We start from the raw sequence: 23,104 nt of genomic DNA on the forward strand, positions 1-23,104 counted from the left end.
TTCATTTGCTGTTTATGTGACATTCAGATTGAACTGGGCTGTCCAATGTTTTCATCTGACAACCTAATAACCAGCCTCTGGGAGATCACCCTCAGCACCCTCAGGCCTGTGGTCCCAGCCTTGAACCCAGACCCTCCCAGTGGCCCTTCTCTGGTCTACTTGAAACTCATTCATTTAGTTTTTAGAAATGGCCTGAGCACTCACATGAAGGAGAGTCCCATGCTAGACTCTTTGGGGGTGAGATGAGCTGGCAGGGTGGGCCCTGGAGAACCTCTCACTCAGTGGGACAGAGGGGATACATGCATTTGCAACATTGTTACAAGGAGAAGGGCCAAGTACAATGACTTGATTGTGGGCTGGGTGGAAGGTTCTAGGAGGAGGTGGTCTTGCAGGGGCACTTTGAAGGAAGGGATGTACCTGGCGATCAAGGAGAATGAGGGCAGGGGCTGCCATGAAGCTGGGTTCAGGCCAGTTACCACAGCCTCCAGAGCATATTCCAGAGCGTATCCTCTGTTGGAAAGTCTGGTGAATAGAAATCAACACTGCTGGTTCCTAACTCTGGCCACCAGAGGGCGGGCTGGCTTGTGAAATGATTTTCCTCCACCGAGGGGAGGGAAAACCGACTGAGCCTCACCCGGCAGAGTTTCCCATTTTTTTTGCTCTGAAACCATGTCAAAGAGGAGAGAAAACCAAGGGTACATCCCCTCCTCCTTGTCAATGAAGGGTCTTGCTGAAAGTCTCATGAGAGCCAAGACAGCACCTTCTCAGGTCAGAAGAGAACCCCCAGCACATAGTGTAAGGCCCGCCTTTCTGAGGGTGCCCAGGAAATGTGGGAAGAGAGGGAGGAAGAAGGAAGGGGGTAGAGAAGAAGGAAGGAAGGGAGAAGAAAGGAAGGAAGGAAGGGAGCAAGGAAGGGAAGGATGGAGGAAGGAAAGAAGAAAGAAAGGAAGGAAAGAAGGAAGGATGAAAAGAAGGAAGAAAGGAAGGGAGGGAGGGAGAGGGGAAGGAATGAAGGAGGGTAGAATAGATGGAGGGAGGGAGGGAGGGAGGAAAGAGGTGAGAATACAAGAGAGGACACACACTCTGGGTGTGATCAGCATTTCCTCTATCCTCTTTCCCCTGTTAAACATTCTAGAGACCCTAGGGCCATAATTTTCTTATTTGCAGGAGAGAAGTTTCATTCATTATTCAACAAGCATTTACTGAGCCCACAGTCTCTGCCATCCCAGGAGGAACATTCTAGTAGGGCCACAGCATGTATGCCACAAGATTCCCTCAAGGGTCTCTATAGGGCTTCACAGTTAATAAAGCATTTTTACAGGAGCTTTTGTATTTGTCCTCTAGGCAACTGAGGGCAGAGGCAGAGGCAAGATTATTTTTTTCTTTGATTTAGAGACAGGAAGCAAGGTCAGAGATCCCAAGTGCTGCCCAAGGTGACTCAGTAGTGAGTACATTCATTTGGCCTCTTTTTCAAGCAAATGCTTCAAATGTAGTGATTTGAGAAACGTAACAGGAGAAAGTGATCTTGTTTGAGGAATGAATTAATGAGGTGAGGAAAAACTGGAAACAAGCTGATGTTTGAAGGGGCAAAGAGGCTCAGCACCTCTGGACCATGGAAGGCTGTACCACTGTTCTCATGGCTTTGTGGGTTTTGAGATCATCACAGTGTTTTTCCATAATTTAGGGTCCTCAGTGTGCTGGGAACTCTGCCAAACTTTCCACATAGATTATCACGTAACCCTCACGACAGCGTCACAGGTAGGTACTCAGGGAGGTTGACTGACCCTTCAAGGTCACGCAGCTGGGGAGTGGTGAGGGTGGTTCCAAGCCCAGGTGTCCACTCAGGAAACTGCCTTCTCTGGATCACAGCAGTGTGAGTGCCTAGCTCTCAGGCATGTTCATGGATGTTTGTAGAAAGTTTGTCATGTCCTATGTCACCTAGTCACATTCCACTGACTTGTTGAGTGGGGAGGTAAACAAAGGAAGTTACAGAACACACCAGACTGGTGTGTTGAAAAACAAGATTTCATGTGGGCATATATTTTTGTTTATGGGAAGAATAATCCTCTGAGAGGACACTAACTAAACTATTTTCAACGGTCACCTATGCAGTGAATGGAATTAGAGTGGGGGCAGAATAAGGGAGAATGTCTGACACTATTCTATGATCGTGGCTACTGTCTGAAATTTTATACTTTAGTAGTGCCTGGGTGTTTCCCTTGGTTAAGTGTCTAACTCTTGGTTTCTGCTCAGGTCATGACTTCATGGTTCATGAGTTCATGAACATCGAGTTCTCTGCTGTCAGCACAGATCCCACTTCAGATCCTTTGTCCCCCTGTCTCTCTACCCCTCTCCCCAACTCTTTCTCTCTCTCTTTCTCCCAAAAATAAACATTAAAAAAAGTTCTTAGCGCACCAGGGTGGCTCAGTCAGCTAAGCATTTGACTGTTGGTTTCAGCTCAGGTCATAATCTCATGGTGTATGGGTTTGATCGATCCCTGTGTCAGGCTCTGCACTCTTAGTGAGATTCTCTCCCTCTCTCTCTCTCTCCCCTTCCCTCCTCTCTCTTTCTCAAAATAAATAAACTTTAAAAAATTGAAATTCTTGTACTTTAAAAACCTTGGAAATCTATTGTTTGTATTGTGAAAATTTATGAACAACATAAATGCCTCTCACCAACACCATAGGTTCTCCCAGTGCATCTGGCCTGGCTGCCCTCCCAGTTCAACCTAGGGTGGGATTGAAGGTCTCCCCATCTGAGAATGGGAGTCAGCTCAGATTGGAGTAAAAGGAAAGGCAGTTGTGTGGCTGTGGCAGCCTCCCTCCCCCCGCAGTGGCTGCTGGGACTGGAACTGAAAGTCTGTGGGAGCGTGTGCACACACATATACACATACACAGACATATTACACCTCCCCCCTACACATACCCTATAATCTGACCTCTGCTCCATAATTCAGAGGCTTCTCTGTGCCTTCAGGCCTTGCCTCCTCCTGGAAGCCTGCTCAGGGCTGGGGATGCACATGTGTTCTCTGCCACAGGCCCCATCCCTGAGGACTCTAATGGCTAAGCTCTCTCCCTGACTTGCCTCTATACCTGATAACTCTGATAGCAATGGGCCTAGGAAAGGAGACCCAGGATCCTCTAGTATCCTGGAAGATCAAGGCCTTGGGCAGTCAGCAATGATTCCAGGTTACTTTCTTGTTCCCCTTTTCAAAGGAGAGAAAGTCTTTCTCCTCCCAGCCCCTCCACAGGCCTTCCCTTGTCTAGAGTACCTAGGCAGAGTGAGCTCCATCTACACAGGATCCCAGCTGGTAGTAAGCATGTTGATACACATGCACATATATGTAGAGAAAATTTTGGGAGGTGTTGCCCAAAATGTTCACTGTGGTTACCTCTGGGTAGGGGATTGTGGATGAGCCTCACTTGTTCCTTTTCTCACATTTGTGGCTTGTATTTATTTAATTTTTAAAGTTTGCTCACAGCTCCAGACAAAAAAATCATCCAGAAAGGAAGAAAGAGAAAAGTAGAAGAGATACACAAAAAGCAAGAAGAATCAAAGAAGAAGCAATGAAGAGAGAATGAAATAAAATGAGAGAGGGTATAGGGGAGCAGAGAATAAGACTGGGAAGCAAAGAGCAGAGGAGAACTGGTGGTGGGCTGAACTCCTGGCAGCACCATGGTCTCCCTCTCAGGCCACACCTCAGGTCCTCTGGCACTTTGGGCAGCCTGGCATCTCTGCTGGTGACGGAAGCAGCAGATGCTGGAAGGAGCCAGAGCAGTTGAGTGTTAGGAGACAATCCTCAAATGGGTCTCTCATATTTCTGCACATCTCCCAAGCAAGACACTGGAAAAAGTAGTCCAGTCTCATTCTTTTGCATGTAGCTATCCTGTTTTCCCAGCACCATTTGTTGGAGATACTGTCTTTTCCCCATTGTATATTCTTGCCTCTTGTCACAGATTAATGACCATATAAGTGTGTGTATACTTCCAGACCCTATTCTGTTCCATTGTCTGTTTTTGTGCCAGTGCCATACTCTTTTGATCACTATTGCTTTGTATTATGATTTGAAATCTGAGAGTGTGGTATCTCCAGCTTTGCTCTTCTTTCTCAAGATTTCTTTGGCTATTTGGGATCTTTTGTGGATCCATACAAATTTAGGATTATTTGTTCTATTTCGATGAAAAATGCCATTGGTATTTTGTTGGGGATTGCATTGAATCTGTAGATTGCTTTGGATAGTATGGACATTTTAACAATGTTAATTCTTCTAATCCATGAGCACAGTATAGCTTTCTTTTATTTGTGTTGTCTTTAATTTTTTCATCAATGTCTTATAGTTTTCAGATTACAGGGCTTTTACCTCCTTGGTTAAATTTATTCCTAGGTATTTTGTTGTTTTTGATGCAATTGGAAATCGGATGGATTTCTTAATTTCTTCTTCTGATAGTTGGTTATTAGTTTACAGAAACTAACAGATTTTTGCATATTGATTTTGTATCCTGCAACTTTACTGAATTCATTTATTAGTTCTAGTGGTTTTTGGTGGAATCTTTAAGGTTTTCTCTGTATAATATCATGTTATCTGCAAATAGTGACAGTTTTTAAGTAAAAATTCCTTTCTAATTTGGATGCTTTTTGTTTCCTTTTCTTGCCTAATTGCTGTGTCTAGGACTTCTAATACTATATGGAAAAAAGAGTGGCAAGAGTGGCCATTCTTTTCTTGTTCTTGATCTTAGAGGAAGAACTTTCAGCTTTTCACCACTGAGGATATAGTTAGCTGTGTGAGGAGATTCTTTCATAAAACAGTTTGAAGGTGGAAGGCAATATCCTGGTTTGGAAGGTGACAATGAAGCAAAGAGATCGTCCATTGCTCTATATAAGAAATGCAAGGAGGGGCACCTGGGTGGCTCAGTGGGTTGAGCATACAACTTTGGCTCAGATCATGGTCTCATAGTTCATGAGTTCAAGCCCCAAATTGTCTGTCAGCATAGAGCCCACTTCGGATCCTCTGTTCCCCTTTCTCTGCCCCTCCCCCACTTGTTCTCTCCCCCAAATGAATAATATTAAAAAAAAAAAGAAATTCAAGGAGATTTTGGGTTGGGGTGGGGTAGTGAAGAGAAGTCAGGAGGTAGGGTGGGAAATGAGGGACAAAATGGCAGGAAGCTGATTCTTAGTAATAATTAGTAACCCTTACACAGACTTATTCTGTACTGGGCACCGTCCTAGTTCTTTCTCTAGTATACACATGTACCTTACAAAATGATTTAATCCTCCATTCTGCAGGGATTACTGAGCACGTCACATGCTCAGTAAGTGGTAGTGCTGGTATTTGAGCCAACACCATCTGGCTGTCAGTCTGAACTCTTAACTGCTAGGCTACACTGCCCCAGTGTCTTTGAAAACAGTCTCATATGTCATTATATGTCATTTGTGAGTGGCCGTGTAAATCTTCTTTCCCCCCCACCTCCATTTCAGTAGAGATTGGTTGGAGTGTCTGGGGAAGCGCTGAGTTGCATGTTGGCATCAGCATTAGCAGAGACACAAGAACAGACATGGGAGTGAGACAAGAGTCTTACTCAAATTGCAGACACCAGCAGGGGCAGGAGGGGACCCTGAGTGCAACCATCCCCAAGGAGTCGCAGATCTTGGGGACAAATATTGGATTTCTCATTGACAAGTGATCTGAGGCCCCCACAAGCTCAATTTAAATTTCAAAGAACAGCATATATATATGCTATAACTGGCATCTGGGTTATAGGAAGGCTCTGTGATCTCCATTTCACAGAATAAGAATAACCCAGAGAGATGAAGAAACTTGTCCAAGGTCACACAGTGACATGGGGTTTGAACTACCTGTCCTAAAAAATACCTAGAGAAGATTTGTGCCCTAAGAATACAGTTCCTGTCACCTGGGTCCCCAGGCTGTTCCAAAGCTGGAAAAGTTCATGTAGCCCTTTCTCTTCATCTATAAGCTGCCTGGATCTTTCAGGTAAATTATCTTCTTTGTCCTAGGAAAGCCAAAGGTGTTTCTTCACTTGCGATAAAGTACAACTAACAGATGGATGTGAGGCCTGCCCAGTGCCCAGCCTTGGCCTGGCCCTGGGCATGTAGGTCCAGCTTCTGCCCTGGAGGGGCTCATAGTCAGGAGGGAAGAAGCTGCCATTGTCAGAAGGAAGCTGATGAGAGGGTGTGTGCGCTACCCATCACCCAAAGCCTCACCGGAACTTCCCCAAAGACTGTCATCCTCCAGGAGCTGGGGCAGGAGTAGGGGAAGATGGGGGAGGGGGGACGTGTCCCTCATTTTCAGTGATGGGATTTGGATCTATAAATAGTCTTCAGAAATAGAGCAGAGAGAGAAGTCATTTGTGGGCTTACATTAATTCAATAGTGGCCTTTTTCTTCCTTATTAGACAAGCTATTTGATTCTATTCAAACTGAAAAAGATAAAAACTACTTGATTCAAAAAGTCTATTCTGCCCCCTTGATGCCCCTCAGGATGGGGAGTCACATGTTATGAGGCCCTTGCCAGGGTGCGTGTGCAGGCAGATGGCTGACTGGTGTGGAGGAGGGACAATGAACTCCAGGGCCCCTTCTTTCCTTCTCCTTCCAACAAGGCAACAGAAAAAACTAATCAGCATCAGTAGCCAGAGGGGAGAAATTCATTAGCAGATCTGGTTTTGCATAATTTAGTAGTTGGCATTAGCAAATTAAGTCTTTTTTGGCTTTCTTCATTGTAATGGTCATTAGAGAAAACAAGAAGAAAACACAGGCTCATAATCCCAACAGTTTTCTGGAGATGATAATTAATAACAGCAATAATAAACTGCTAATAAGACTTTGCAATTTTCCCTTCCACTCGCGTTGTCCTGCTTTTCCTCACAACTGTAGCAGAGGAAAGCAAATCTGGATCATTGTCCTATTTGATGGACAGTGAAACTGAGGCCTGGGAGGCATGTGCAGGTAAGGAGGGCCTCACTGCCTGCCTCAGGCATGTCCGTGTGCTCGAACTCAGGGCCAATGTGTGGTCTCAGGAGAACCAGGCTCAGGCAGGACTAATGGCCTTCTCAGTGGGAGTCTCAATTCTCCCTCAGCCAGAGCAAATCCTATTAACAGCAACAGTAACAATCATAAAGCTAACCTTTGTTGAGTACTTCCAGGCACCAAACGCTTTACATACATACTATCTCAAAAATAACAGCCATGAAGTAGGCATTGACATTAGCCTCATTCGTTCGTGAGGAAATTGTCTCAGAGAAGTGTAACAGACACTGATTGGAGTGGCTTCCTGGTTCCTAGTGAATCTTTTTCTCTAAGAGTGATGTAGACACATAGGTGGCCAGTGGCTCTGCCTTTGTCATGTGGCCCTTGACAAACCTGACTGGGCCAGGAATGGGCAACTGACTTGAGCTTGGCCAATTAAAGTCCCTCTCTGGGACTTGTCAGGTTGGAGCTAAAGCAGGGGAGCAGTCCCCTTCTGGTGATGGCTGACATGGAAGAAGTCAGGAAGGCAGATGCAGTGATGGGGCAGGGAGGGGCGGGCAACACCCTGTGGTATTTGAGTCCTTTGTTCTAATTGTCCCTGAGGCACATGGGTGGTGAGAAGCCCCAGTGTCCCCCCTTTTCTGGTTTCTGTCTCTCTTTTTTTAATGTTTATTTATTTATTTTGAGAGATAGAGAGAAAAAAAGTGCGTGTGTACACAAGTGGAGGAAGGTCAGAGAGGAGGGAGAGAGAATCCCAAGCAGGCTCTGTGTTGTCAACATAGAGCATGATGTGGGGCTTGAACTCATGAACTGTGAGATCATGACCTGAGCACAAACCAAGAGTTGGACACTTAACCAGCTGAGCTACCCAGGTGCCCCAAGTTTCTGTCTCTTCAAACCATGAGTCATAAGCTAGGACCTTGCTTGGTGTCCCCCAGGAAGAATGTGGTGTGGCAGGGACGGCAGTCTTATTCCCTTTCACCACAGTGTCCAGGGTCTCCTGAGCCTCTCCTGTCTAGCCATGTCTGGGGGCATGGGGGACAGAAGGGCAGACCTCTAGCTTTGATGGCCCCCTGGCAGTGGGGTCTGTAAGTCCTGTGCCCTGCAGAGGAACCATAGTGAAGGCAAAGTGCACTGAAGCTGAGTCTTCAGCTGAACCCTCAGTCACTAGTGTGGTGCATGGCTCAACCCCTGTGCTCTGGTAGGACTGGTAATGCTGACCATTTGGGGCCTTGGAATTTCTGAGAAAGGAAGCCACAGCCATCTTGGGTCTGGAGGGAAGGGGTAGGTGAAGATGGCCATGAATCTGCTCCTGGCCTTTGCTCTAGACCCAGCCTGTGGCCATGCCTCTGGGGGCTCCCAATCCATGAATTACCATGGAGAGTTTCCCTGCCTTCTTGTCCCACTCCTGGGCTTCCCTGAATGTCAGGAATCTAACAAGTGCTTTTCAGGATCTCTCTCCTCCCCATTTTACAGGTCTTTTGAGAAAAGTTGGCCCCAGGCTCCTATGGAATTCCCACAGTCCGGGCCTCCTGAGTAGACAGCCTGAGGCGTGTGCCACAGGTGGTTGGCATACAGGGGCTGCCGTTAAACTGCAGAGGCTCTGCCATTGCTAGTCCTGTCATCTGTAGGAACATTCTTTGACCCCTCCATGCTTCCAGTTTCTAAATCTGTAACAAAAATCCAGCAGCCCTGGCTGGAATTGAGCCGTGGTCTCTGACTCCAAAGCCCAGTTCCTTCCATCCCTGCCCCGCTGCATAGACCAGCTAGGAACAGTGAGGGGGCAGTAGGAAGGATCAGGATACTATGACGGGACATGAAGGTGGATGTGGTTTGAGAAATTTGATCCTCTGCATCTGGTCCTGTGGTACCATCGCTCTAGGTGAAGTCAGAGGGCACACACTAAGAACTACCCTGGTGAGAAGTGACTTGTAGGCCATGTGCCCATCCTGACTGACCAACCGATATTCAGAACTTGGTGGAAACTTCTTTATGCTATTTATGAAACAATAAAGAAACAAATTCTAAAAAAAAAAAAAACAACCCATCTCCTGGTGTCAGAAGCCACATACAGCACCAGAAGAGGATTGCTTATGGATGTGGCTTTCAATTGGTCACTGCCCTGAGAAAGGTGTCCCCTATCCCAATCCCTCCTATTTTCTATAGCTGGACAGGGTCCTCCAGTGGGGAGGACAGAGCCCTCTTCCACTGCACAGAGTTCATGGGACCCATCACTGCTGCTGGACCCCAGAGCTAAAGGTTGGCGAGAACTTGGACCAGGCACAGTGGGGAGAGGGAAGAATGGAGATCCAGCGAAAAAGATGGTCCATCGTGGTGGGCAAAGTTTAGCTCTTGAGGCCAAGATACTAGTCTTGCAGTGACTCTTCTCCTCACTTGTCTGTCCATCTGTCCACACACCCACTCAACACAAAGCACCTATTATCTAGTGCACTGAGGGGAGAGGCTGAAATAGGCGGTTCTTCCCTGGGTGGATTCACTAGTCCCTAGTCCAACCCCAGTTCCCTGGGCTCAGAGTCTGTATCTGGCCAGCCCCTCTGAGCACACAGGATAAAGGGAAACTAACCCACAACCCAGAGTCCTGGGAGATGGAGGTAGAAATATATATTCACTGATTAGTCACCAGTGAGAATTACAACTGGCAGGCAGAGGTCCGTATGGCCGACCAGTACCTTTCCTCCCTGCTGACCAGTGATGCGGAAGGCCTGGTTATCAGAAGGGGTCATGGTGGGCACGCTGCAAAGCCAATGACTTGTGCGTTGGGAAATGGTTGCCTGAGGCAGCCCCCATTCCCAGTGTGGCCCTGCCTTCCTCCAGAACCTCTCAGGTCAGGCATTTCTTCTTTTAAAGAACTGAAATGAGGCCACCATTCTCTTGGGAACTGCTTGGGAGGGTATGGTCTGTCTCTGTTGCTGATTTCCCCTCTTTTATACTTTCAGAGCCAGCCAACCCCCTGTGACAGAGACATTCTGTCTTTAGACATGTTATTAGTACTTGTAATCAGGTTATGGTTGGTCTTGCTGACTGAGAGCCCATCTCTCTAGAGTGACAATGTGTGATTCTGCTTTTCTCTGGGAAAATTTCATAGTTTAACTCTCAGAGAGTGATCTTCCTCCTTGTTTTCAAGTCTTTGAGTGCACCTGAAGCACACCTCCACTTGGCACAAGGCATGCAGAGATGAATAGCACACAGTCTCTGCCTTCCTTACAGTTGGGAGGGAACAAAAGGCATGCTCATGAAAAATGAACTACATTCCTGGAAGTCTTTAGGAAAAGACTCATCCACTGGATGATCACTCCCCCATCCACTGGAGGCATATTGTTTGCTTGCAGGGATGCAGGCATCCAGTTGAAGCCATGAACATTCCTGGTTGGTGAACATTCCTGCAAATGCTGGGAGATTAGTGAGGGCTGTAGCTATGGCATCCCAGGGTGCAGGGCCTCTGGCTCATCTTCTCTTATGTGCCTTCCACAACTTTCCTGGTATCCCCATTCTCAGGCTGCCCTTCCTAGGTAATGTGAAGTCCCAGGATTATGTGGTATCCCTGGGCAGTGTGAGCCCCAATCTCTTTTGTGTCCTAACTCCATCTACACTCAGCCTGGAGATCTTAAGGACTGAAAATGAGGTTACTATGTGCATTTTAGTAGGCTATGTTTGATGAGTTTGGTATTTTTTTAAATGTTTGTTTATTTATTTATTTTGAGAGAGAGAGAGAGAGAGATCAGGGGAGGGGCAGAGAGAGAGAGGGAGAGAGAATCCCAAGCAGACTCTGCACTGTCAGCACAGAGCCCAACGTGAGGCTCAAACTCATGAACTGTGAAATCATTACCTTAGCCAAAATCAAGAGTCAGATGCTTAACTGAGCCACTCAGATGCCCTGATGAGTTTGGTTTTAAAGTGAAGAAACTGAGTTCTTAATAGTGCAATTTCAGGCAAAATTGGGCACGCTTAAGCCTCCTTAGAGCTTCCAGAATCTTAACAGGATGTAGACCTTCTCTCTTACTGGTGGGACCTGGGGCAGATCGTTTATCTTATTTGAAGATCAGTTCCTTTGTCTGTAAAGCAGGAATGGAAAATATCAGAACCCACCCACAGGGCTGTTGTGAGGGTTCATTGAGGTGATATGTGTACAGGGCTTAACACTTGGTCTTAGTGCTTGTGAGGCAAGGATTCAAAAAACATCAGCTCTTCTTTTTCTGGTGGCATGGCCTCTCTGAGTTGGCTGTGTAAAGGGTATCTCCCTTTGCTTCTCTGTCCCTCTGGCTGTCCTATCTTTCATTTTTTTCCCCTCCTTAGCCCTGGCCCATTCCTCAGGAAGTGTGGCACTCCAGAAAGGAAGTGCCTGCAGAGGGCTTTGGGAATCTCACTTTGTGGGGTATTGGGGTTGACTTGGGTAGCGACACCCCAGCCCAGAGAAGGCCCCACTTTCTTCTTTTAATTAACTAAAATCTCTGCCTCCTGATTAATTCTTGTCAAGAAAATTGTTCTTCATAGTTTATAGCTATTTTCCTTTCCAATGAGTGTCTTTCTTGGAATGCTGCCCTAATTGTATTGTGGCTGCTGGGGAGGTGATAATGGTAGGGGCTGGTGTGTGTGTGTGTGTGTGTGTGTATTTGCTGGAGGTGGTTCCAGAAACTGGAAGTGGGGAGCTCCTGTTGATTCCTTCTGGGCAGTGTACAGGGTAGAAATAGGTCCCTCCTGACTCTTCTTTCCCTCTTGGCCTTTGTGCTGTGTCTGAAGTAGTGCCTGAGTGACCTGACTACTCTCCTTGAGCCACATCAGCTGACCTAAGACATGGGCTTGGAAGACAGAGTGGGTATGCTCTGCCCCTGGGATGCCCAGAAGGGCCACAGTGGCACATCTGGGTTCAACAGAGCAATTTCCCCTCCTGTCTCCTGGCCTTCACTCAGCCCTCATATTGCCAGCTATTGTAGTCTCATCTGAAACAAGTCTGTGAAACCATGTATTTTATGAACTAGCTATATTTTTATATTAAATATATAACAATTTCAACAAAATAGTTCATGTTACATTTTACCTAAAATCATCCCCATGTCCCATCAGTGGTAGCTGCCACTCTATGAAAACATCTTAGCTTGAGTTTTGGCTAAGGGAAAAGGGGTAAGAGTTCATGCCATGTGCACTTGCTAAAATCCCTCTTTCTAGGCTAGGAGCTGGGTGAGGATGGAGGCTGTAGTAAGGAGGACGGAACACATAGTAAGTAGCACGGTGTGGGTACAGGAAAGAACACAGCTTTGCATTCAGATCTGCGTTCAAAAACTAGGTGCCTGGGTGACTCAGTCGGTTAAGCATCTGACTTCAGCTCAGGTCATGATCTCACCACTTGTGAGTTTGAGTCAGGCTCTGTGCTGACAGCTCAGAGCCTGGAGCCTGCATCTGTCTCTTTCTCTCAAAAATAAATAAACATTAAAAAAATATTTTAAAAAAACCAGCTTGTGCTTTATTTTGTATCCAATTCAGGGGAAGCTAATTTATTTTGATCTAGTCCATGTAACAGGGATAACCTCTATCTTGTAGTAGTGTTGGGAGGCCAAATGGGATAGTATATCCAGTACTTAGTATAGGGCAAACTCTTAATAGATGCCAATTCCCTTCCTTTCTCTCTTCTGGTATTTGATTAATCAATCTGTACCAAGCTGTTAGTGAGATAATGTGCCTCCCCCTTTCCCAAGGGAGTTTTTGCGTTTACCCTCAAGGATGAGTCTCAAGGATCACAGGCAGTAGCAGTACAGCAGAGAGGCATTTAGGCTGAGTAGCAGCTCCCTGGTGGGCACCAAGGTCTCAGATTTCACCCTGGGGCCATCACTACTGCTGGCCTGGGAGGCAAGACTTAAAGTGGGATCGCAATCTCAAGTCATCCAGAGACTGGGCTTGTAGTAACATAACACTGAGCATAGGATGGCACCCGTGCGGGTGGCAGTGCTGACGGCACACTGGAGAAAGCCTGATGGCACTCAGGTTCATGGGAAAGCAACAACACTTTATTGGCTAAATGAAACAGGTTTGACAAAACAAACAAACAAAAGCAGAAACAGACCCATAAATGCAGAGAACAAATTGATGGCTGCCAGAGGGAATGGGCAAAAAGGAGTGAAGGAGAGTGGGAGGTACAAGCTTCCAGATATGAAATGAATGAGAAAAAAAAGAAACAAAATTTAAAAAACCCCAGGGCACTGCTAGTTTACAACCTGTCAAAGCAGGCAGGAATTATAGTCACAATATTTAATGACTAGAAGGCTGGTTATGAGACACAAGCAGCTCCCCATTTCAAGCCTCTCCATCCCCTAAAACTCTGGGTGGAGGGAAGAATGAACTTCCCCCCTGGGTCCCCAAGGCCTGAGCTGCAGCTTCCTGTCCTCATTTTACACCCAGTCTATAAAGAGTCACTGTCCTCCTGGGCTCTGGCTCAACCTCTTTCTGGGCCTCCTTGCCTGGGGCAGAGCTGCTGGGCAATGCTTGCTTCCAAGCTGTGTGGGGTCCTTAGCATGTGTAGGCTGCTCCTGCTGACCCTGAGGGGCCCTGACACCCAAGATGGCCTGGCCTAACTGCAAATCCAGGCCACTCTGCCAGTGGTGGTTTGTAGCTCAGGTTTCTAGAGCTCAGTCTTTGGGGATCTGAAGCCTCTTTATTCTTGACTTCTGAGGCTCTTACTGATGGGAGATTGAGTTGTGCAGACTGGTTTATAACCTTCTCTGAGACTTGGCTTCCTGCATCCCAAGGGTGGGCTGAATAAGATGCCAATCTGCTTGGGACGGTGAAAATCATGAAGGTCAGGTACAAGGGTATATGTATGGCTTATATTTCCTCTGGCCCACCTACTGCAGGTCAGGAATGCCCTGTGACTGGTAACCGATACAGCTCCAATGATCACATCATGGGGATTATCTGGTCCCTGTCCAGCCCTCCTGGTGTGAAGAGTCCCTCACACCTTATGTGTTCCAGTTTGAAAAGCATTTCTACATCTATACTCCCTGGGAGTCTGTTCACTGCCACCAATCTAGGCAGGACAGGGAATGATGTATTTATGGTTTTGGTAGAAGATGAGAGGTCAAGGGGCTTACCTAAAATCAAACAGAAAATTGAGGATAGTGTCTGGATTGGATAAAAGCACAGACCTGCCTCCAGGGGCTTTCCTCACCACTCTTACCTCTCTTTCCCACATTTGCTACCCCCTATTGGGGAGCATGGGGTGTGAATGGACACATTCCCTTCTATTAAACAGCTAGAGAGGGACAGTGAGCTGTGAACAGAGGAGAGGGGAACAGTGGGCATTTAAAACCCAGTTAAAACCCATGTTTCAAGGCCCATTGTGGACATCTATCAGATTATGTGTGTCTCACAAAGTATACAACATCATCTATGATATTTTAGAGCCCCAAATGTTTCACTTGAATTCCTCAAGTGGAGGACCCAACTAAAGGACATTGCACTAAAGCAACCAGACAACCAAGAGGACATGGAATTCTGCAGGGCAAGTGGTCCAGTCTCTCCACCAAGTTTAATCACATAAAAGGAATACTGTGCTAGATTACAGGAGACCTAAGGAAGGTATCAGGTGCAATTGGTGGTCCTGGATTGGACACTGGTTTGGTGAAGTGGCTGTAAGCAGGTGGGAAAATCTGATTGTTGTTTGTTCACATGAACAATGTTCACATGATATGAACATTTACTAAAATGGAAGGGAGACTGTTAACTGAACAAAATAGGTTAGGAAACAAAATAGGTTTGTATCAGACAAATCCAAATTGAAAGACATTCCATAGAACAATTGACTGGGCCATTCAAAATGTTAATATCATTAAAAAAAACCAGGAAATATAATTTAAAGAAGATGGACAGAGGCACCTGGGTGGTTCTGTCAGTTAAGCATCTGACTCTTAATCTTGGCTCAGGTCAAGATCTCATGGTTCATGAGTTCGAGCTCCTCATCAGGCTCTGCGCTGACAGTGTGGAGCCTGCTTGAGATTCTCTCTCCCCATCTCTCCCTGCCCCTCTCCCTCACTGTAGCTCTCTCTCTCTCTCAAAATAAATAAATATTTTAAAAAAGATAAAGAAGGGGTGCCTGGGTGGCTCAGTCGGTTAAGCATCCAACTTCGGCTCAGGTCATGATCTCGTGGTTCGTGAGTTCAAGCCCCCTGTCAGGCTCTGTGCTGACATCTCAGAGCCTGGAGCCTGCTTCGGATTCTGTGTCTCCCTCTCTCTCAGGCCCTTCCCCTATTGAGCTCTGTCTCTGTCTCTGTCTCTCTCTCAAAAGTAAATAAACATTAAAAAAATAAAAATAAAAAAGATAAAGAAGATGGACAACTTAGTCCAACTAGTGACCCTTGATTAGACCCAGATTTTAAAGAAAAAAAAAAAAAGAAAGTCTAGCTTTGTGCTACCCAGATGTTCCCTCAGGACTTGCTGCCCAACTGGAGGAAGAGTAGTCAGCAGACAGCTCCTTCGGATCTGTTCCAGCTCATGCCCTTCCCAGGGTGATCCCAGGGAGTGACTGATCCAAGAGGGACCACAAAGCCCACTCTGGCTCCACACAGGACCTTCTGATGGGCAGTTCTAACTCCAGAGAATCTCCATTGGGTAGACTGAGTCTTCATCAGCTCTCATGCAACACTTCATGTCTTCCTCTACCCAATCATGCTTCCTACTGCTTCCTTTCACAGGAGTTGATCCCAGATGAACATCTTGCAACCTATACTCCATCTCGATGTGTCCATCCAAAGAACTCAACCTGTGACACCAACTCTAAAGGACTGCATTGGACAATTAGGAAATTTTGACTAAGGGCTGTATATTAGTTAATAGTATTGTTTCTGTGTTAACATTGTTGAATATGGCAATTGCTGGGTGGTGGTATAAGCAGACTGTCCTTGTTCTTGGGAAACAGGTTAAAGTATTTCATAGAGAGAGGTCAACTTAGTCTCAAATGGTTCACATATATCTACATATCTGTGTTGCTATATTATCTATACAGATCTCCCTATATAGATATCCAGATACATGGATGTAGATACATATGTAACTACATAGAAACCCATATATACTGGAAATAGAGACAGAGACAAAACAATTGTTGCAAAATGGTACCAATTCATGAATCTAGGATTACAAATCTAGCTTACAAATGCTCATTTTATTAGTTCTTCAACTTCTTGTGAGTTTGAAATTTTTCCAAATAACAACTGGGAGAAAAAATCAATAGCTATAGTTTGACTTCATTTTGGTAAAAATAATACACGTATATGTCTATGTGCAGAAAAGGTCTGGAAGTATGTACACTAAGGAGCCACAGTGGTAATCTCTGAGTGGTTGGAAATGTGTTATTTTCATTTCACTTGTCAGCATTTTCTCCTTTGCTGAAATTCACATGTAATGAAAAATTACTAAAATAATTCATCAAGGCCAACAGCAGGGGAAATGTGGGCCTCCCTGTGACCCAGGAGGGCAGTGGGCTGGAAAAGGGGGACAACTCCTTCACTTCCTACCCTCCAACAAGTGAGATTAAAATTCCAATAATGTCACTGCTTCTACTGGCTGTTCCAGCCTCAGGCTGACATGGCGCTGACTTGAGAAAATGAAATTATTGAATAGGAGATCACCAGTAACAGATGAGGCTGGCCCACTGGTGGAGAGTGTGGGCTGCTGGCTACTTCAGGCCGCCCAGAGCTCTGTCTATGGACACCAGACACATGTTATTTCTGTTTTCCAGCTGTGTGTTGGTGTGGAGAAAACATGAGTATTTTTTGAATTACATTTAAAATTGAATATTTGCACCTCTCTCAGGTGTCATTGTGTAACTATCAGTTCTGATATTTTTGTAACCTTTTTATTTTTTATCTTTATTTTTTTTAATTTTTAAAAAATATTTATTTATTATTTTTGAGAGAGATCTGTGTTGCTGGGATCCTGGGCACTGAATTGGGTCTGGGTGGGAGACACAACCCAAAGTGCAAGACAGTCACCTGGATGTCTCCCAGATGCTGAAAACTCAAAATTTTCTGCTTTGAAATCATATGTTCAAACTCACTTCTATTCGTGGAGACCTTTCCCAAGCTCTAGGCTAGGCTTAGGACCTTGCCCTGTGCTCCTGCTGGTCCTTCTAATTCCTCTACATCACTCATCACATTAAAAAAAAAATTGCTTGTTTAAATCAGCCTGCTCTAAGAGCTTCTACATTCGTGAGGACAGGGACCATGTCTGTCTAATTCACAATGGGATCCTTTATGCCTGGCAGTTGGTAACTCAACATTTGCTGAATGAATGACAGAGTGAAAATTCAAGTCACAGTTGGAGAGGGAAGACGGAAGCCAGTCCAGGAAGAGCAGCAGCCTCAAGCACAGGTTTGAGATCAAAAGCCAGAGAGAAAATGAGGGATATGAAGCTACACTCAGGTATCGGCTGGGAGGTTGGGTAAGAAAACTATGGTTTGGGACATAAACTGTGGCCCAGGCAGGATGCTGGGATCTGACCACAGAAGGGACAAATCTCATGGTAAGCTGATTGTTTTAGTCCCTGTTGTTAAGCTTTCTTCAGGCACCCAGAAGTTACTCAACACTGGATCCCAGATGACTGACTCTGCACACATGGATTTTCTCTCTTGATGTGTGTGGAAGTCCTCAGCACAGATCTTGGCACTTAGCACTTACTGATGCTAAATTGACAGAGCAAAGTTATATTAGCCAAAGAAAGAAAGGCAGCTGTATTTATTAGGGTTCTCTGGTTACAAGCAAGAGAAACTGACTCTGGCTAACTTACACAAACACTTAACTAGAAGAGAAGTGGAAGAAGCAGTCTTTGAGACTGAGAGGGTGAGTACAGCTCTGGGAATATGATATCAGAAACAGTGAGGTGTCTCGATAAGGAAGAATTTCCTTCATCCATCCTTAGTCCTTCTCACACCCAGCCCAGGAGGGATAGGCTCCTTGACAGTCCCATCAAGTCTGCATGCAGCAGGAAGGGGTTCCCCAAATGAAAGGGGTATAGATGTTCACACTCCCAGCCCCTGTGTTGACTCAGTGAGAGTCTCTCCTGGTACTGGCTGGGATGTCTTGCCTTGTCTAGTAATTTGTCCTTCACATACAGTTGTCCTTTCCCTAAGCCTTGGGCTATATGCCTGAAACTTTTTGGCTTTCTGGGCTACCCTGATCTGATTCCCCTTGTTTTGCATTTTGCATCCACAGGTCCAGCCTTCCTACCCTTAGTTCCAGAAGCTGATCCCCTCCCTTGCCTGGGAGAGGAGGTCAGATAAGTTCCCAGGAAATATGAACCATCAGCAATCATAGATGTGAGCTGGAAATCGGAGGCCAAGAGGGGATAGATATGTTGTCACTATTGGTGCGTGAGTTAAGGGTAGATTCACAGCCATAGCCTAGGCTTCTCTGTTTCCTGGACAATACATTTTTGCTTTTAATTATAGAAGTAACATATGTTCATGAAAGAAAATCTAGAAAGTATGTGAAAGTGACAAGTACCCACCCCAATACACCCACCCATTTATATTTTAGACCCAAATCTTTTGACGTCTATCTAGTTTAGCTGGGGAGGCAATATAGCAAACTGGTTGAGAGAATGGGCTCTGGAGCTCCAGCCCTGCCAGTTAGTAGTTATATGACCTTTTAATGTTCATTAGCTTCCCTAAACTTCAGTTATCACCTAATGTAAAGAAAAAGCAGAGAGATGTTTGTTATATAGTAAGTACTTAACAAATCTTGGTAAGTGCTCAATAAACATTTAATTATATTAACATTTTATGCCCTGTCTATGCTGTCACACTGCCTGGCCCAATTCTTTCCCTGAATTACTTAGGCAACTTATCTCAATCCTGGCCTTCTGGGGGTACCATCCATTTGTCTTGGGGAATTTTTTTAAGCCATTTTTAAAAATGTTTATTTATTTTTGACAGAGAGAGAGAGAGCACGAGCAGGGAAAGGGCAGAGAGAGACAGAGACACAGAATCCGAAGCAGGCTCCAGGCTCCCAGCTGTCAGCACAGAGCCCGACACGGGGCTCGAACCCATGGACCATGAGATCACGACCTGAGCCGAAGGTGGATGCTTAACTGACTGAGCCACCCAGGCACCCCAGGGAATAATTTTCTTTATTGGACCCACTCCATGCCCTAAAAGCAAAGCTAGCATCCAGGAGATTACATGGAGCGATTTGAGCAGGAAGTGTGGCGAGGATGAAGACGAAGTGCATGGAAGAGCCAACGGAGCATTATGTTGGCCCACAGCAGGTAGGCTCTGACTGCTCTCCCCTTCCAGTAATAGTGCCCTTACTCCCTTTTTCTTCAGGAAAGTCTTCTCCCTAGGTATTCCAACCCACTGCCTTTGTTGGTTCAGTAATTGGCAAGTGATCTCAGCTGGGCCCATTAGATTCTTCTTGGGGCTTCGTCTTTGGAATCAAGGCTGGAAGGATGTAAATGTGTGCTTGCCATATGGAGGAAGCCTGCTTGCAGGGAGAGAGAATGAGATCAATATCAAGAGATGCACAGATGAACCTGCAAGTGTCAAGTTCTGGGTTCCAGTCCCTGAAGCTCTTGTTCTTACAGGACTTCTGAATTATGTGGGTTTCCCCAGTATTCTTCCCAGCCATGGGAAGCCATGTAATTTTCCTTTTTTTTTTTTTTTTTTTTTGCTTAACTGAATTTTTTTTCTTAACTGAATTGTATTAGGCTGTTATTTCCAAGTCAAAGAGTCCTGACTAATACAAATGCTTTGTTTGTAAATGTGGGAAGATAGTTGTGTAATCATTCTGTAATTTTGTCCATTCTGTCTCTGATGAGCAGGAACATTCTCCCCAAGTATGTAGCACTCCCAGCACACTGACCAAGATCAAGAGAACCCCAATCTTTTGGGACTAGGTCTTGCTGATTACTTATTCAAGGCTCTCTGGAGTTGCTCTCTGTCTTATTGATTGCTGATATGCTCTGAAGCATTCACTCCATCAAGCAGAATTTGAGTCTCTCAAGCCTTTGGAGTTATTTGAAGAAACTGTGATCCTTTCATCTCTTCTGGTTTCCTTGGAGCTTGTTCTATTCCCTTTCATCTCCAGCTCAGCACTATGAAAAGGTGTAATGGCATGAGATCCTGGAGTCTCGATGTGTATGAAAGTATATAAGCATATTCTGAGCAATCAGAATTAATAATGTGGCATCCATATCCTACTTGGTTTATTATCTCAGGCTTCTTTTTTTCTTTTTTTTTTTTTTTAAAGCATGCCCGGATGAATGGGACATCCCAGGGAAGGCTTGTGCAGTCCTCTGTCTGGTAGAGGTGCAGGAAGAGAGCTGGTCCCATGTAGTCAGGGATGCAACAGGTTTCCAGTTTGTTGCCACCTTGAGGATTCCCCTGCAGTCAGAGACTGTCTTCCCATTGTCTGGGAAGCCTGCCCACCTTCTCATCACGTTGTCACTCTCCTCCTTCAGGAAAGTGCACAGAACACTTCAGAAAGCCTTCTGGCTTGATTCCTTTCAGTGTCAATAAATCCAGCATTTGTTGTTTCTTACATGTGCTTTTTTTTTTTTTTTAATTTCTTTGAGCCTTCGTACTTATTGGAGGCAAGAACAGTGTATCCTTAGATTTCCTTAAGAACATCATAGAAAAAGCAAGAGATAAGGGGCTCAAGGCCAGTTTAATGGGTTCTGGGATATGTCTAGATTTCATCATCAAGGTGAGGATATAGAACTGGGGGAATAGGCTTTGTGGTGTGTACTTTCTAGGATAGAAATGCTGAGAGGGCTATGACCAACTTAGAGCTTTCAGTTGCATAAAATTCATAAGAAGAAATGAAAGAGGATGTTTTTCCTACTCTCTATTTGGTTTATCTCTGCTCTAATCATTAGTAATACTGTTTGCTAACTTTGGGTTTGGTTTGTAATTTTTCTAGTTTCTTGAGATGTGAAGTTAGGTAGTTGATTTGAGATCTTTTTTGATGTAAGCATTTATGGCCATAAACTTTTCTCTTGGCGCTGCTTTCACTTCATTCCCTAAGATTTTAATAGGTTGTGTTTTTATTTTCATGTGTCTCAAGCTACTTTATAATTTCCTTTGTGAGTTCTTCTTTGACCTACAGTTGTTTAAGACTATGTTGTTTAATTTCCACATTTCTATGGATTTTCCAGTTTTCCTTCTGCTATTCATTTTAGTTTCATTTTATCATGGTTGAAAAAACTTGTTTGTATGATTTCAGTCTTCTTAAATTTGTTAAGAATTGTTTTGTGTCTATCATGTGGTCTACCCTGGGGAATGCCTCATTGCACTTGAAAAGAGGTGTATTCTGCCGCTCTAGGCAACAAAGTCTCCCTCCTCAACTAACCTGTAGTCAACTTCTCTAAGGACATGAGGCCTCTACCTTAGTGTCTGTCCTCACTGGGGCTGCCTCACCTATTTGTAGCAGTAAACTTGCTAAATTAGCTTACAGAGAATCCCCCCACACTTGACATCTGGTCACCGTCAATCTCAGATCAAATTCTTCACCTGCTTCCATCCCCCCAAGTGATGTCTGATCATTTTGGTCTGCCCTCAGCAAGAATCCTGTTCAAGTGTATTTACTAGAATTTGTCCTTCCCTTTGATATTTCCTGTTAGTAATTTTTCATCCACTAACCCCACTCTGTTCCTTGGCTACAAATATTTAATTGTCCATGTTGTATTTGGAGTTGAACCCAGTTCAATATTGAAATCTCTTTTTCTTGATTCCAATAGTTCCTGAGTAAAATTTGTTTTTGTTTCTGTTTTTACCACTTTAACCACTGGTAGGTCTTGTTTTTCCTTAACGTTGGAAGGAGGATTTTCTGAATATTCCCACAGATATAAATGTGCAAGTGACTTTTGGCTTGATTTGTTGGCATTTGCAAATATAAATGCTACTGTGATAATTTCGTTGCAAACCAGTCAACCGGTCATATCTGAGCAACAACAAAAAAATTAAGACTTCTAACCAATGTTCTACTGGGCCTCTCGAGTGTTCTAAGGGGTCAGCAGAAGTTGTGAATCCCACCAGGATGAAGTGATCAGGTGATAAAGAGAAAATTGTAAAAGCAGTCAGAAAAAGAGACTTAGTATATATAGAAACAACAAATGGCCACAGACTTCCTGCCAGAAATGATGCAAGCCAGAAGACAATAATAATCCATCTTTAAATTGCTGAAAGACAAGAAAAATCTGTCACCTTAGAATTATATAACCAGCAAACATGTGTTCCAAAAATACTTTTTCAGACAAACCCCATGAGACCTATACTACAAATTGTACAGGAGTTCTTCAAGCAGGAAGAAAATGATACCAAATAGACACTTGAATCTTCACAAAGAGTGTATGAAATAGTAAATATGTGGCTAAATGTAAGAGATCTCCTTTCAATAACTAACATATTTAAAAAAGAAAAGATAATTGAGGGGTGCCTGGGTGGCTCAGCCAGTTAAGATTTTAACTCTTGATTAACTCTCAGGCCATGATCTCATCAGTTGTGAGATCAAGCCCTGTGTGGGGGCTTCACACCTAGTGTGGAGCCTACTTAAGATTCTCTCTCTCTCTCTCTCTCTCTCTCTCTCTCTCTCTCTCTTTCTCTCTCTCTCCCTCTCCCTCTGCCATTCCTCCATCCATGCTCTCACACAAAAATAGAATAGAATAGAATAGAGAATTAAAAAGATAATTGAATACTTAAAGCAAAGTAGTAACAATGTATTGTGGGGTTTTAGCAAAATATATAACAACAAAAGTGGAAAGGATGGAAGGGAAAAAAGGAATGCTGCTGGTATAAGGTTCATATATTACATGTGAAGGGAAATAAAATTATTTGAAGGTAGACTGTATAAGTTAAAAATGTGTATTGAAAACCCTAGAACAACCACTTAAAAAGAAGCAAAGCTATAATAGCTAATAAGCCCTTAAGTAAAAATAAAATGTAAAAATAAAGAAAAAAAAAACAGTCTAACACAAAAGAAGCCAGGAAAAGAAAAAAGAATAAAGAGTGGATGGGACAGGGGGCATCTGGGTGGCTCAGTCGGTTAAGCATCTGATTTTGGCTCAGGTCATGATCTCATGGTTTGTGAGGTCGAGCCCCATGTCAGGCTCTGTGCTGATAGCT

Source organism: Panthera onca, chromosome E2, assembly GCF_046562875.1.
Source record: "Panthera onca isolate mPanOnc1 chromosome E2, mPanOnc1 haplotype 2, whole genome shotgun sequence".
Taxonomy (NCBI): domain Eukaryota; kingdom Metazoa; phylum Chordata; class Mammalia; order Carnivora; family Felidae; genus Panthera; species Panthera onca.